Genomic DNA, 15,903 nt, shown 5'->3' with positions numbered 1-15,903 from the left:
CAGTGATTTCTGGTCATTATTTTGCTCTTGCATTTATGCGGTTATGTGATTGTTATGTCCTTTGCATAAAAAGAATATGGGGCATCAGTATGATAGCTCAGTGTATAAAGCCATTTGTTATCAAGACTGACAACCTGAGTTTGAACTGCACACACACACACACACACACACACACACACAAAGAATTATCATTCAAAAAAATAAAGTGGGATCTCTACTACCTTGCTCATTTGCTCATTATCTCATTATCCTTGGAAAAGCTGAACAAAATGAGTGAAAATTCAATACCACCTCTCTCATCGGGACTGAGGTCCGGCACCTTCGGGTCACCCACCTTCTCAGGGGGTCAGACACAGGCTGGGAATCCACTCCTCTGCTCTTCCCTTCCTCCACCTGGAGCCTCACTGCCTCCAGGAGGGCCGGTGCTTTCTCAACTCGGCTAGAAGGGTTTGTTCTTTGGCAAAACAGGCCTCTGGGACATGCTGAGATGCTGCCTTTGGTGTGGAGGAGATGCGTTGCCCAGATCCTAGGGAGATAGGTGATAGCCGCCTTGTGTGCCCTGCAGGCACCTTGAAGCCTCTGGAGGCTTGTAGCAGTGGCCACAGAGCTGGGCTCAGTCTACTCTGAGAGTGGGGCCCTGAGTGTCACCATCCTAGAAGCCAGGAAGTGGCAGTGGTGCAGTGCTTCCATGCTGAGACAGCCCGGTGTCAAGCCTGCACATGCTATATGGGTCCTGTGACACAGTCTCCCAGGGCCTGAGGGAATGTGGTGACATTTGAGAGTAGGACCCCCATGTTGAGGGCAAAGAGTGAAAGTGTCTGTTGTTGTGTGCCTGACATTTTCTCAGGTCCCCTTCGTGGAAGGTGTTAGGGAGCCAAGACAGGGAGTGGAGCCCTGAGAGGCGGCTCTATATGTATGTATTTATTTATTTTTTTAAGATTTCTTCCACTTTCACACTCTCCATGTATTCCAGGACTGATAGACCTCTTTTGAAGACAGATAGGTAACTTAGCCTTGTGGATCCGTGTATGAATCAGTTGATTGGAATCTGTGTTGGATGGCATCCTTGTGTGGTACCCTCATTCCGGGGGGGTGGCTCTTTGAAACACATGATATCCTTGTAGGAAAGCTGTAGAATGAGGACATGGCGGGGATGTCCTCAGAGATCTAGGAAGGAATGGCCTCTGTTGGCACAGGTCTTCTCAAAGTTAAAAATTTCACGTAGGGTGGCTTCCTTTACTTTATTTTGCTTTCTCTTGTGTGACTCAGGTATTCCTCGGTGTAGAAATTGCGGAATGGCTTCCCTGTGGGTGTGTAGTACGAGAGGCAGCTTCTGGGTCTTGGGCTGTCAATCAAGACTGGCTTGAGAACTCTACCCATGAGCAGGGACAAAAGGAATTGGACTTTCACTTAGAGGTGGCTTTGTTGGTAACTGCATTCCTGAAGGGTTTCAGCTCTCCAGGGTCATCGGAGCCTCAGTGGTTTACCACTGTGTGCGACCAGCAGGAAACATTTGCTTTGATACAGTGCCTACGCCTGAAGGCACCTTTCCTGGTCCTTGGACCACAGGGATCCTGCTGAGTGAGAAAGGGATCGTGAATGACAGACAGAGCGACGGAGAGAGACTCAGACACAAAATTTACAGACATAGGTAGAGAAAGACATGCAAAGAGAGACAAAGTTGGTGTGCCTTTGGAATGTCCCTTGCATCCTGAGACCTACTGCAGAATCTTTAGTGACCGTTGAGTCCTGTCCTGTGTCTTGATATTGTTGTGTAGAACCACGAGGCCCGCTGAAAATGCAGAGGAGGACCTCCGTGGAGGCAGAGATGTGTCTGTGGGCATGGCTGGCTCATGGCTCGGGCCTGGCTTGAGTGCCAGGCCTCCATTGGAGTATTGCCAGGGGAGGCTGCTCCCTTGGGGAACAGGGTCCAGATTTGGTGTGTTTGTAGGTGCTCTCATTCTCTTGGGAATTTCCTACAGGCTGGAGTTGGAGCAAGCTGTGTGTTGGAGAGGGTGAGATTATTTGTTTGAAGTTAGAGAGACTCAGCAAAGTGTGTAAAGGCCCTGGGGGGTAGCCAAGAGTCAGTGGGGCAATCCCTTCCTACCTAGCCTTATCCAAATTTTGTCTGGAAGCCGAGGGGACCAACACCGTGCCCTCCTCCTGATGCGGCAGGGCAGGCTGGAGGGTTTGGGAGAGCAGGAGTGGTGAGAGGGCATGTGTGGTCTGACCATCCCTTCCTGTCTGCTAGGCCCCAGGTTTCCCTTTGCATCGGTCCCACTGTAATGGGGGCTTGTCCTTTGTGCTGTCTTCACAGTGTCTCCTTCCTTGGCCAGCTTGGGCCTACTGTAGAAGAAATGGGCCAGCATCATACCGTGAGCGCCGTTGGCACCTGATTTAGCCTCCAGCGAGGATGCTTGGTGCTGGTGACCTAGCTGCCTGCATCGGAGGACAAAGGTAAGCCACCCATGAATTCTGCCAGGTGCTCAGGATAGTCGGTTCTTGGTGGAACTGCGAGGGCAGAGCAGGGCGTGTCACTTCAGCCCCAGGAAGTACAGGCCGGCCTCTGGATGCCCCCACGTGCAGAGATTGGTGCCCTTGCTCCACGGTTCTGGTTGGGGAAGGCCGAGGAATTCCTCGCACTCACCAACACCCGCATTGTCCAGAGGAGCCCCGAAACTCTTTATGCAAGGGCACTCCAGTGTGCTTGGATCGATGATGATTCCTAGTCAAACATTCCTTGGAAAAGCTGAACAAAATGAGTGAAAACTCAATACCACCTCTCTCATCGGGACTGAGGTCCGGCACCTTCGGGTCACCCACCTTCTCAGGGGGTCAGACACAGGCTGGGAATCCACTCCTCTGCTCTTCCCTTCCTCCACCTGGAGCCTCACTGCCTCCAGGAGGGCCGGTGCTTTCTCATCTCGGCTAGAAGGGTTTGTCCTTTGGCAAGACAGGCCTCTGGGACATGCTGAGATGCTGCCTTTGGTGTGGAGGAGATGCGTTGCCCAGATCCTAGGGAGATAGGTGATAGCCGCCTTGTGTGCCCTGCAGGCACCTTGAAGCCTCTGGAGGCTTGTAGCAGTGGCCACAGAGCTGGGCTCAGTCTACTCTGAGAGTGGGGCCCTGAGTGTCACCATCCTAGAAGCCAGGAAGTGGCAGTGGTGCAGTGCTTCCATGCTGAGACAGCCCGGTGTCAAGCCTGCACATGCTATATGGGTCCTGTGACACAGTCTCCCAGGGCCTGAGGGAATGTGGTGACATTTGAGAGTAGGACCCCCATGTTGAGGGCAAAGAGTGAAAGTGTCTGTTGTTGTGTGCCTGACATTTTCTCAGGTCCCCTTCGTGGAAGGTGTTAGGGAGCCAAGACAGGGAGTGGAGCCCTGAGAGGCGGCTCTATATGTATGTATTTATTTATTTTTTTAAGATTTCTTCCACTTTCACACTCTCCATGTATTCCAGGACTGATAGACCTCTTTTGAAGACAGATAGGTAACTTAGCCTTGTGGATCCGTGTATGAATCAGTTGATTGGAATCTGTGTTGGATGGCATCCTTGTGTGGTACCCTCATTCCGGGGGGGTGGCTCTTTGAAACACATGATATCCTTGTAGGAAAGCTGTAGAATGAGGACATGGCGGGGATGTCCTCAGAGATCTAGGAAGGAATGGCCTCTGTTGGCACAGGTCTTCTCAAAGTTAAAAATTTCACGTAGGGTGGCTTCCTTTACTTTATTTTGCTTTCTCTTGTGTGACTCAGGTATTCCTCGGTGTAGAAATTGCGGAATGGCTTCCCTGTGGGTGTGTAGTACGAGAGGCAGCTTCTGGGTCTTGGGCTGTCAATCAAGACTGGCTTGAGAACTCTACCCATGAGCAGGGACAAAAGGAATTGGACTTTCACTTAGAGGTGGCTTTGTTGGTAACTGCATTCCTGAAGGGTTTCAGCTCTCCAGGGTCATCGGAGCCTCAGTGGTTTACCACTGTGTGCGACCAGCAGGAAACATTTGCTTTGATACAGTGCCTACGCCTGAAGGCACCTTTCCTGGTCCTTGGACCACAGGGATCCTGCTGAGTGAGAAAGGGATCGTGAATGACAGACAGAGTGACGGAGAGAGACTCAGACACAAAATTTACAGACATAGGTAGAGAAAGACATGCAAAGAGAGACAAAGTTGGTGTGCCTTTGGAATGTCCCTTGCATCCTGAGACCTACTGCAGAATCTTTAGTGACCGTTGAGTCCTGTCCTGTGTCTTGATATTGTTGTGTAGAACCACGAGGCCCGCTGAAAATGCAGAGGAGGACCTCCGTGGAGGCAGAGATGTGTCTGTGGGCATGGCTGGCTCATGGCTCGGGCCTGGCTTGAGTGCCAGGCCTCCATTGGAGTATTGCCAGGGGAGGCTGCTCCCTTGGGGAACAGGGTCCAGATTTGGTGTGTTTGTAGGTGCTCTCATTCTCTTGGGAATTTCCTACAGGCTGGAGTTGGAGCAAGCTGTGTGTTGGAGAGGGTGAGATTATTTGTTTGAAGTTAGAGAGACTCAGCAAAGTGTGTAAAGGCCCTGGGGGGTAGCCAAGAGTCAGTGGGGCAATCCCTTCCTACCTAGCCTTATCCAAATTTTGTCTGGAAGCCGAGGGGACCAACACCGTGCCCTCCTCCTGATGCGGCAGGGCAGGCTGGAGGGTTTGGGAGAGCAGGAGTGGTGAGAGGGCATGTGTGGTCTGACCATCCCTTCCTGTCTGCTAGGCCCCAGGTTTCCCTTTGCATCGGTCCCACTGTAATGGGGGCTTGTCCTTTGTGCTGTCTTCACAGTGTCTCCTTCCTTGGCCAGCTTGGGCCTACTGTAGAAGAAATGGGCCAGCATCATACCGTGAGCACCGTTGGCACCTGATTTAGCCTCCAGCGAGGATGCTTGGTGCTGGTGACATAGCTGCCTGCATCGGAGGACAAAGGTAAGCCACCCATGAATTCTGCCAGGTGCTCAGGATAGTCGGTTCTTGGTGGAACTGCGAGGGCAGAGCAGGGCGTGTCACTTCAGCCCCAGGAAGTACAGGCCGGCCTCTGGATGCCCCCACGTGCAGAGATTGGTGCCCTTGCTCCACGCTTCTGGTTGGGGAAGGCCGTGGAATTCCTCGCACTCACCAACACCCGCATTGTCCAGAGGAGCCCCGAAACTCTTTATGCAAGGGCACTCCAGTGTGCTTGGATCGATGATGATTCCTAGTCAAACATTCCTTGGAAAAGCTGAACAAAATGAGTGAAAACTCAATACCACCTCTCTCATCGGGACTGAGGTCCGGCACCTTCGGGTCACCCACCTTCTCAGGGGGTCAGACACAGGCTGGGAATCCACTCCTCTGCTCTTCCCTTCCTCCACCTGGAGCCTCACTGCCTCCAGGAGGGCCGGTGCTTTCTCAACTCGGCTAGAAGGGTTTGTCTTTGGCAAAACAGGCCTCTGGGACATGCTGAGATGCTGCCTTTGGTGTGGAGGAGATGCGTTGCCCAGATCCTAGGGAGATAGGTGATAGCCGCCTTGTGTGCCCTGCAGGCACCTTGAAGCCTCTGGAGGCTTGTAGCAGTGGCCACAGAGCTGGGCTCAGTCTACTCTGAGAGTGGGGCCCTGAGTGTCACCATCCTAGAAGCCAGGAAGTGGCAGTGGTGCAGTGCTTCCATGCTGAGACAGCCCGGTGTCAAGCCTGCACATGCTATATGGGTCCTGTGACACAGTCTCCCAGGGTCTGAGGGAATGTAGTGACATTTGAGAGTAGGACCCCCATGTTGAGGGCAAAGAGTGAAAGTGTCTGTTGTTGTGTGCCTGACATTTTCTCAGGTCCCCTTCGTGGAAGGTGTTAGGGAGCCAAGACAGGGAGTGGAGCCCTGAGAGGCGGCTCTATATGTATGTATTTATTTATTTTTTTAAGATTTCTTCCACTTTCACACTCTCCATGTATTCCAGGACTGATAGACCTCTTTTGAAGACAGATAGGTAACTTAGCCTTGTGGATCCGTGTATGAATCAGTTGATTGGAATCTGTGTTGGATGGCATCCTTGTGTGGTACCCTCATTCCGGGGGGGTGGCTCTTTGAAACACATGATATCCTTGTAGGAAAGCTGTAGAATGAGGACATGGCGGGGATGTCCTCAGAGATCTAGGGTGGAATGGCCTCTGTTTGCACAGGTCTTCTCAAAGTTAAAAATTTCACGTAGGGTGGCTTCCTTTACTTTATTTTGCTTTCTCTTGTGTGACTCAGGTATTCCTCGGTGTAGAAATTGCGGAATGGCTTCCCTGTGGGTGTGTAGTACGAGAGGCAGCTTCTGGGTCTTGGGCTGTCAATCAAGACTGGCTTGAGAACTCTACCCATGAGCAGGGACAAAAGGAATTGGACTTTCACTTAGAGGTGGCTTTGTTGGTAACTGCATTCCTGAAGGGTTTCAGCTCTCCAGGGTCATCGGAGCCTCAGTGGTTTACCACTGTGTGCGACCAGCAGGAAACATTTGCTTTGATACAGTGCCTACGCCTGAAGGCACCTTTCCTGGTCCTTGGACCACAGGGATCCTGCTGAGTGAGAAAGGGATCGTGAATGACAGACAGAGCGACGGAGAGAGACTCAGACACAAAATTTACAGACATAGGTAGAGAAAGACATGCAAAGAGAGACAAAGTTGGTGTGCCTTTGGAATGTCCCTTGCATCCTGAGACCTACTGCAGAATCTTTAGTGACCGTTGAGTCCTGTCCTGTGTCTTGATATTGTTGTGTAGAACCACGAGGCCCGCTGAAAATGCAGAGGAGGACCTCCGTGGAGGCAGAGATGTGTCTGTGGGCATGGCTGGCTCATGGCTCGGGCCTGGCTTGAGTGCCAGGCCTCCATTGGAGTATTGCCAGGGGAGGCTGCTCCCTTGGGGAACAGGGTCCAGATTTGGTGTGTTTGTAGGTGCTCTCATTCTCTTGGGAATTTCCTACAGGCTAGAGTTGGAGCAAGCTGTGTGTTGGAGAGGGTGAGATTATTTGTTTGAAGTTAGAGAGACTCAGCAAAGTGTGTAAAGGCCCTGGGGGGGAGCCAAGAGTCAGTGGGGCAATCCCTTCCTACTTAGCCTTATCCAGATTTTGTCTGGAAGCCGAGGGGACCAACACCGTGCCCTCCTCCTGATGCGGCAGGGCAGGCTGGAGGGTTTGGGAGAGCAGGAGTGGTGAGAGGGCATGTGTGGTCTGACCATCCCTTCCTGTCTGCTAGGCCCCAGGTTTCCCTTTGCATCGGTCCCACTGTAATGGGGGCTTGTCCTTGGTGCTGTCTTCACAGTGTCTCCTTCCTTGGCCAGCTTGGGCCTACTGTAGAAGAAATGGGCCAGCATCATACCGTGAGCGCCGTTGGCACCTGATTTAGCCTCCAGCGAGGATGCTTGGTGCTGGTGACCTAGCTGCCTGCATCGGAGGACAAAGGTAAGCCACCCATGAATTCTGCCAGGTGCTCAGGATAGTCGGTTCTTGGTGGAACTGCGAGGGCAGAGCAGGGCGTGTCACTTCAGCCCCAGGAAGTACAGGCCGGCCTCTGGATGCCCCCACGTGCAGAGCTTGGTGCCCTTGCTCCACGGTTCTGGTTGGGGAAGGCCGAGGAATTCCTCGCACTCACCAACACCCGCATTGTCCAGAGGAGCCCCGAAACTCTTTATGCAAGGGCACTCCAGTGTGCTTGGATCGATGATGATTCCTAGTCAAACATTCCTTGGAAAAGCTGAACAAAATGAGTGAAAACTCAATACCACCTCTCTCATCGGGACTGAGGTCCGGCACCTTCGGGTCACCCACCTTCTCAGGGGGTCAGACACAGGCTGGGAATCCACTCCTCTGCTCTTCCCTTCCTCCACCTGGAGCCTCACTGCCTCCAGGAGGGCCGGTGCTTTCTCATCTCGGCTAGAAGTGTTTGTCCTTTGGCAAGACAGGCCTCTGGGACATGCTGAGATGCTGCCTTTGGTGTGGAGGATATGCGTTGCCCAGATCCTAGGGAGATAGGTGATAGCCGCCTTGTGTGCCCTGCAGGCACCTTGAAGCCTCTGGAGGCTTGTAGCAGTGGCCACAGAGCTGGGCTCAGTCTACTCTGAGAGTGGGGCCCTGAGTGTCACCATCCTAGAAGCCAGGAAGTGGCAGTGGTGCAGTGCTTCCATGCTGAGACAGCCCGGTGTCAAGCCTGCACATGCTATATGGTTCCTGTGACACAGTCTCCCAGGGCCTGAGGGAATGTGGTGACATTTGAGAGTAGGACCCCCATGTTGAGGGCAAAGAGTGAAAGTGTCTGTTGTTGTGTGCCTGACATTTTCTCAGGTCCCCTTCGTGGAAGGTGTTAGGGAGCCAAGACAGGGAGTGGAGCCCTGAGAGGCGGCTCTATATGTATGTATTTATTTATTTTTTTAAGATTTCTTCCACTTTCACACTCTCCATGTATTCCAGGACTGATAGACCTCTTTTGAAGACAGATAGGTAACTTAGCCTTGTGGATCCGTGTATGAATCAGTTGATTGGAATCTGTGTTGGATGGCATCCTTGTGTGGTACCCTCATTCCGGGGGGGTGGCTCTTTGAAACACATGATATCCTTGTAGGAAAGCTGTAGAATGAGGACATGGCGGGGATGTCCTCAGAGATCTAGGAAGGAATGGCCTCTGTTGGCACAGGTCTTCTCAAAGTTAAAAATTTCACGTAGGGTGGCTTCCTTTACTTTATTTTGCTTTCTCTTGTGTGACTCAGGTATTCCTCGGTGTAGAAATTGCGGAATGGCTTCCCTGTGGGTGTGTAGTACGAGAGGCAGCTTCTGGGTCTTGGGCTGTCAATCAAGACTGGCTTGAGAACTCTACCCATGAGCAGGGACAAAAGGAATTGGACTTTCACTTAGAGGTGGCTTTGTTGGTAACTGCATTCCTGAAGGGTTTCAGCTCTCCAGGGTCATCGGAGCCTCAGTGGTTTACCACTGTGTGCGACCAGCAGGAAACATTTGCTTTGATACAGTGCCTACGCCTGAAGGCACCTTTCCTGGTCCTTGGACCACAGGGATCCTGCTGAGTGAGAAAGGGATCGTGAATGACAGACAGAGTGACGGAGAGAGACTCAGACACAAAATTTACAGACATAGGTAGAGAAAGACATGCAAAGAGAGACAAAGTTGGTGTGCCTTTGGAATGTCCCTTGCCTCCTGAGACCTACTGCAGAATCTTTAGTGACCGTTGAGTCCTGTCCTGTGTCTTGATATTGTTGTGTAGAACCACGAGGCCCGCTGAAAATGCAGAGGAGGACCTCCGTGGAGGCAGAGATGTGTCTGTGGGCATGGCTGGCTCATGGCTCGGGCCTGGCTTGAGTGCCAGGCCTCCATTGGAGTATTGCCAGGGGAGGCTGCTCCCTTGGGGAACAGGGTCCAGATTTGGTGTGTTTGTAGGTGCTCTCATTCTCTTGGGAATTTCCTACAGGCTAGAGTTGGAGCAAGCTGTGTGTTGGAGAGGGTGAGATTATTTGTTTGAAGTTAGAGAGACTCAGCAAAGTGTGTAAAGGCCCTGGGGGGTAGCCAAGAGTCAGTGGGGCAATCCCTTCCTACTTAGCCTTATCCAGATTTTGTCTGGAAGCCGAGGGGACCAACACCGTGCCCTCCTCCTGATGCGGCAGGGCAGGCTGGAGGGTTTGGGAGAGCAGGAGTGGTGAGAGGGCATGTGTGGTCTGACCATCCCTTCCTGTCTGCTAGGCCCCAGGTTTCCCTTTGCATCGGTCCCACTGTAATGGGGGCTTGTCCTTGGTGCTGTCTTCACAGTGTCTCCTTCCTTGGCCAGCTTGGGCCTACTGTAGAAGAAATGGGCCAGCATCATACCGTGAGCGCCGTTGGCACCTGATTTAGCCTCCAGCGAGGATGCTTGGTGCTGGTGACCTAGCTGCCTGCATCGGAGGACAAAGGTAAGCCACCCATGAATTCTGCCAGGTGCTCAGGATAGTCGGTTCTTGGTGGAACTGCGAGGGCAGAGCAGGGCGTGTCACTTCAGCCCCAGGAAGTACAGGCCGGCCTCTGGATGCCCCCACGTGCAGAGCTTGGTGCCCTTGCTCCACGGTTCTGGTTGGGGAAGGCCGAGGAATTCCTCGCACTCACCAACACCCGCATTGTCCAGAGGAGCCCCGAAACTCTTTATGCAAGGGCACTCCAGTGTGCTTGGATCGATGATGATTCCTAGTCAAACATTCCTTGGAAAAGCTGAACAAAATGAGTGAAAACTCAATACCACCTCTCTCATCGGGACTGAGGTCCGGCACCTTCGGGTCACCCACCTTCTCAGGGGGTCAGACACAGGCTGGGAATCCACTCCTCTGCTCTTCCCTTCCTCCACCTGGAGCCTCACTGCCTCCAGGAGGGCCGGTGCTTTCTCATCTCGGCTAGAAGGGTTTGTCCTTTGGCAAGACAGGCCTCTGGGACATGCTGAGATGCTGCCTTTGGTGTGGAGGATATGCGTTGCCCAGATCCTAGGGAGATAGGTGATAGCCGCCTTGTGTGCCCTGCAGGCACCTTGAAGCCTCTGGAGGCTTGTAGCAGTGGCCACAGAGCTGGGCTCAGTCTACTCTGAGAGTGGGGCCCTGAGTGTCACCATCCTAGAAGCCAGGAAGTGGCAGTGGTGCAGTGCTTCCATGCTGAGACAGCCCGGTGTCAAGCCTGCACATGCTATATGGGTCCTGTGACACAGTCTCCCAGGGCCTGAGGGAATGTGGTGACATTTGAGAGTAGGACCCCCATGTTGAGGGCAAAGAGTGAAAGTGTCTGTTGTTGTGTGCCTGACATTTTCTCAGGTCCCCTTCGTGGAAGGTGTTAGGGAGCCAAGACAGGGAGTGGAGCCCTGAGAGGCGGCTCTATATGTATGTATTTATTTATTTTTTTAAGATTTCTTCCACTTTCACACTCTCCATGTATTCCAGGACTGATAGACCTCTTTTGAAGACAGATAGGTAACTTAGCCTTGTGGATCCGTGTATGAATCAGTTGATTGGAATCTGTGTTGGATGGCATCCTTGTGTGGTACCCTCATTCCGGGGGGGTGGCTCTTTGAAACACATGATATCCTTGTAGGAAAGCTGTAGAATGAGGACATGGCGGGGATGTCCTCAGAGATCTAGGAAGGAATGGCCTCTGTTGGCACAGGTCTTCTCAAAGTTAAAAATTTCACGTAGGGTGGCTTCCTTTACTTTATTTTGCTTTCTCTTGTGTGACTCAGGTATTCCTCGGTGTAGAAATTGCGGAATGGCTTCCCTGTGGGTGTGTAGTACGAGAGGCAGCTTCTGGGTCTTGGGCTGTCAATCAAGACTGGCTTGAGAACTCTACCCATGAGCAGGGACAAAAGGAATTGGACTTTCACTTAGAGGTGGCTTTGTTGGTAACTGCATTCCTGAAGGGTTTCAGCTCTCCAGGGTCATCGGAGCCTCAGTGGTTTACCACTGTGTGCGACCAGCAGGAAACATTTGCTTTGATACAGTGCCTACGCCTGAAGGCACCTTTCCTGGTCCTTGGACCACAGGGATCCTGCTGAGTGAGAAAGGGATCGTGAATGACAGACAGAGTGACGGAGAGAGACTCAGACACAAAATTTACAGACATAGGTAGAGAAAGACATGCAAAGAGAGACAAAGTTGGTGTGCCTTTGGAATGTCCCTTGCCTCCTGAGACCTACTGCAGAATCTTTAGTGACCGTTGAGTCCTGTCCTGTGTCTTGATATTGTTGTGTAGAACCACGAGGCCCGCTGAAAATGCAGAGGAGGACCTCCGTGGAGGCAGAGATGTGTCTGTGGGCATGGCTGGCTCATGGCTCGGGCCTGGCTTGAGTGCCAGGCCTCCATTGGAGTATTGCCAGGGGAGGCTGCTCCCTTGGGGAACAGGGTCCAGATTTGGTGTGTTTGTAGGTGCTCTCATTCTCTTGGGAATTTCCTACAGGCTAGAGTTGGAGCAAGCTGTGTGTTGGAGAGGGTGAGATTATTTGTTTGAAGTTAGAGAGACTCAGCAAAGTGTGTAAAGGCCCTGGGGGGGAGCCAAGAGTCAGTGGGGCAATCCCTTCCTACTTAGCCTTATCCAGATTTTGTCTGGAAGCCGAGGGGACCAACACCGTGCCCTCCTCCTGATGCGGCAGGGCAGGCTGGAGGGTTTGGGAGAGCAGGAGTGGTGAGAGGGCATGTGTGGTCTGACCATCCCTTCCTGTCTGCTAGGCCCCAGGTTTCCCTTTGCATCGGTCCCACTGTAATGGGGGCTTGTCCTTGGTGCTGTCTTCACAGTGTCTCCTTCCTTGGCCAGCTTGGGCCTACTGTAGAAGAAATGGGCCAGCATCATACCGTGAGCGCCGTTGGCACCTGATTTAGCCTCCAGCGAGGATGCTTGGTGCTGGTGACCTAGCTGCCTGCATCGGAGGACAAAGGTAAGCCACCCATGAATTCTGCCAGGTGCTCAGGATAGTCGGTTCTTGGTGGAACTGCGAGGGCAGAGCAGGGCGTGTCACTTCAGCCCCAGGAAGTACAGGCCGGCCTCTGGATGCCCCCACGTGCAGAGCTTGGTGCCCTTGCTCCACGGTTCTGGTTGGGGAAGGCCGAGGAATTCCTCGCACTCACCAACACCCGCATTGTCCAGAGGAGCCCCGAAACTCTTTATGCAAGGGCACTCCAGTGTGCTTGGATCGATGATGATTCCTAGTCAAACATTCCTTGGAAAAGCTGAACAAAATGAGTGAAAACTCAATACCACCTCTCTCATCGGGACTGAGGTCCGGCACCTTCGGGTCACCCACCTTCTCAGGGGGTCAGACACAGGCTGGGAATCCACTCCTCTGCTCTTCCCTTCCTCCACCTGGAGCCTCACTGCCTCCAGGAGGGCCGGTGCTTTCTCAACTCGGCTAGAAGGGTTTGTCTTTGGCAAAACAGGCCTCTGGGACATGCTGAGATGCTGCCTTTGGTGTGGAGGAGATGCGTTGCCCAGATCCTAGGGAGATAGGTGATAGCCGCCTTGTGTGCCCTGCAGGCACCTTGAAGCCTCTGGAGGCTTGTAGCAGTGGCCACAGAGCTGGGCTCAGTCTACTCTGAGAGTGGGGCCCTGAGTGTCACCATCCTAGAAGCCAGGAAGTGGCAGTGGTGCAGTGCTTCCATGCTGAGACAGCCCGGTGTCAAGCCTGCACATGCTATATGGGTCCTGTGACACAGTCTCCCAGGGTCTGAGGGAATGTAGTGACATTTGAGAGTAGGACCCCCATGTTGAGGGCAAAGAGTGAAAGTGTCTGTTGTTGTGTGCCTGACATTTTCTCAGGTCCCCTTCGTGGAAGGTGTTAGGGAGCCAAGACAGGGAGTGGAGCCCTGAGAGGCGGCTCTATATGTATGTATTTATTTATTTTTTTAAGATTTCTTCCACTTTCACACTCTCCATGTATTCCAGGACTGATAGACCTCTTTTGAAGACAGATAGGTAACTTAGCCTTGTGGATCCGTGTATGAATCAGTTGATTGGAATCTGTGTTGGATGGCATCCTTGTGTGGTACCCTCATTCCGGGGGGGTGGCTCTTTGAAACACATGATATCCTTGTAGGAAAGCTGTAGAATGAGGACATGGCGGGGATGTCCTCAGAGATCTAGGGTGGAATGGCCTCTGTTTGCACAGGTCTTCTCAAAGTTAAAAATTTCACGTAGGGTGGCTTCCTTTACTTTATTTTGCTTTCTCTTGTGTGACTCAGGTATTCCTCGGTGTAGAAATTGCGGAATGGCTTCCCTGTGGGTGTGTAGTACGAGAGGCAGCTTCTGGGTCTTGGGCTGTCAATCAAGACTGGCTTGAGAACTCTACCCATGAGCAGGGACAAAAGGAATTGGACTTTCACTTAGAGGTGGCTTTGTTGGTAACTGCATTCCTGAAGGGTTTCAGCTCTCCAGGGTCATCGGAGCCTCAGTGGTTTACCACTGTGTGCGACCAGCAGGAAACATTTGCTTTGATACAGTGCCTACGCCTGAAGGCACCTTTCCTGGTCCTTGGACCACAGGGATCCTGCTGAGTGAGAAAGGGATCGTGAATGACAGACAGAGCGACGGAGAGAGACTCAGACACAAAATTTACAGACATAGGTAGAGAAAGACATGCAAAGAGAGACAAAGTTGGTGTGCCTTTGGAATGTCCCTTGCATCCTGAGACCTACTGCAGAATCTTTAGTGACCGTTGAGTCCTGTCCTGTGTCTTGATATTGTTGTGTAGAACCACGAGGCCCGCTGAAAATGCAGAGGAGGACCTCCGTGGAGGCAGAGATGTGTCTGTGGGCATGGCTGGCTCATGGCTCGGGCCTGGCTTGAGTGCCAGGCCTCCATTGGAGTATTGCCAGGGGAGGCTGCTCCCTTGGGGAACAGGGTCCAGATTTGGTGTGTTTGTAGGTGCTCTCATTCTCTTGGGAATTTCCTACAGGCTGGAGTTGGAGCAAGCTGTGTGTTGGAGAGGGTGAGATTATTTGTTTGAAGTTAGAGACCTAGCAAAGTGTGTAAAGGCCCTGGGGGGTAGCCAAGAGTCAGTGGGGCAATCCCTTCCTACCTAGCCTTATCCAAATTTTGTCTGGAAGCCGAGGGGACCAACACCGTGCCCTCCTCCTGATGCGGCAGGGCAGGCTGGAGGGTTTGGGAGAGCAGGAGTGGTGAGAGGGCATGTGTGGTCTGACCATCCCTTCCTGTCTGCTAGGCCCCAGGTTTCCCTTTGCATCGGTCCCACTGTAATGGGGGCTTGTCCTTGGTGCTGTCTTCACAGTGTCTCCTTCCTTGGCCAGCTTGGGCCTACTGTAGAAGAAATGGGCCAGCATCATACCGTGAGCGCCGTTGGCACCTGATTTAGCCTCCAGCGAGGATGCTTGGTGCTGGTGACCTAGCTGCCTGCATCGGAGGACAAAGGTAAGCCACCCATGAATTCTGCCATTTGCTCAGGATGGTCGGTTCTTGGTGGAACTGCGAGGGCAGAGCAGGGCATGTCACTTCAGCCCCAGGAAGTACAGGCCGGATTCTGGATGCCCCCACGTGCAGAGCTTGGTGCCCTTGCTCCACGCTTCTGGTTGGGGAAGGCCGTGGAATTCCTCGCACTCACCAACACCCGCATTGTCCAGAGGAGCCCCGAAACTCTTTATGCAAGGGCACTCCAGTGTGCTTGGATCGATGATGATTCCTAGTCAAACATTCCTTGGAAAAGCTGAACAAAATGAGTGAAAACTCAATACCACCTCTCTCATCGGGACTGAGGTCCGGCACCTTCGGGTCACCCACCTTCTCAGGGGGTCAGACACAGGCTGGGAATCCACTCCTCTGCTCTTCCCTTCCTCCACCTGGAGCCTCACTGCCTCCAGGAGGGCCGGTGCTTTCGCAACTCGGCTAGAAGGGTTTGTCCTTTGGCAAGACAGGCCTCTGGGACATGCTGAGATGCTGCCTTTGGTGTGGAGGAGATGCGTTGCCCAGATCCTAGGGAGATAGGTGATAGCCGCCTTGTGTGCCCTGCAGGCACCTTGAAGCCTCTGGAGGCTTGTAGCAGTGGCCACAGAGCTGGGCTCAGTCTACTCTGAGAGTGGGGCCCTGAGTGTCACCATCCTAGAAGCCAGGAAGTGGCAGTGGTGCAGTGCTTCCATGCTGAGACAGCCCGGTGTCAAGCCTGCACATGCTATATGGGTTTTGTGACACAGTCTCCCAGGGCCTGAGGGAATGTGGTGACATTTGAGAGTAGGACCCCCATGTTGAGGGCAAAGAGTGAAAGTGTCTGTTGTTGTGTGCCTGACATTTTCTCAGGTCCCCTTCGTGGAAGGTGTTAGGGAGCCAAGACAGGGAGTGGAGCCCTGAGAGGCGGCTCTATATGTATGTATTTATTTATTTTTTTAAGATTTCTTCCACTTTCACACTCTCCATGTATTCCAG

The 15,903-nt window shown here is 52.7% G+C and overlaps 6 non-coding genes and 1 pseudogene across 6 annotated transcripts; all 7 read left to right on the top strand.

The window, feature by feature from the left end:
* The first annotated feature begins 208 nt into the window (after positions 1 to 208).
* Positions 209 to 314, top strand: LOC132647540 (small nucleolar RNA SNORD116; annotated as a pseudogene).
* Positions 315 to 2,709: 2,395 nt separating this feature from the next.
* LOC132647528 (small nucleolar RNA SNORD116) lies at positions 2,710 to 2,803 on the top strand. Its single transcript, XR_009585893.1, has one exon. It is a non-coding gene; the product is annotated as a small nucleolar RNA SNORD116 (small nucleolar RNA).
* A 2,395-nt stretch (positions 2,804 to 5,198) lies between these two features.
* LOC132647527 (small nucleolar RNA SNORD116) lies at positions 5,199 to 5,292 on the top strand. Its single transcript, XR_009585892.1, has one exon. It is a non-coding gene; the product is annotated as a small nucleolar RNA SNORD116 (small nucleolar RNA).
* Positions 5,293 to 7,686: 2,394 nt separating this feature from the next.
* LOC132647526 (small nucleolar RNA SNORD116) lies at positions 7,687 to 7,780 on the top strand. The gene has a single exon (XR_009585891.1). It is a non-coding gene; the product is annotated as a small nucleolar RNA SNORD116 (small nucleolar RNA).
* A 2,395-nt stretch (positions 7,781 to 10,175) lies between these two features.
* Positions 10,176 to 10,269, top strand: LOC132647525 (small nucleolar RNA SNORD116). The gene has a single exon (XR_009585890.1). It is a non-coding gene; the product is annotated as a small nucleolar RNA SNORD116 (small nucleolar RNA).
* A 2,395-nt stretch (positions 10,270 to 12,664) lies between these two features.
* On the top strand, positions 12,665 to 12,758 carry LOC132647524 (small nucleolar RNA SNORD116). The gene has a single exon (XR_009585889.1). It is a non-coding gene; the product is annotated as a small nucleolar RNA SNORD116 (small nucleolar RNA).
* Positions 12,759 to 15,150: 2,392 nt separating this feature from the next.
* LOC132647523 (small nucleolar RNA SNORD116) lies at positions 15,151 to 15,244 on the top strand. Its single transcript, XR_009585888.1, has one exon. It is a non-coding gene; the product is annotated as a small nucleolar RNA SNORD116 (small nucleolar RNA).
* Positions 15,245 to 15,903: the final 659 nt, after the last annotated feature.

Source organism: Meriones unguiculatus, chromosome 14 (genome assembly GCF_030254825.1).
Source record: "Meriones unguiculatus strain TT.TT164.6M chromosome 14, Bangor_MerUng_6.1, whole genome shotgun sequence".
Taxonomy (NCBI): Eukaryota; Metazoa; Chordata; class Mammalia; order Rodentia; family Muridae; genus Meriones; species Meriones unguiculatus.
The sequence above is the reverse complement of the archived record's forward strand: the minus strand, read 5'-3'. Positions and strand labels throughout refer to the sequence as shown.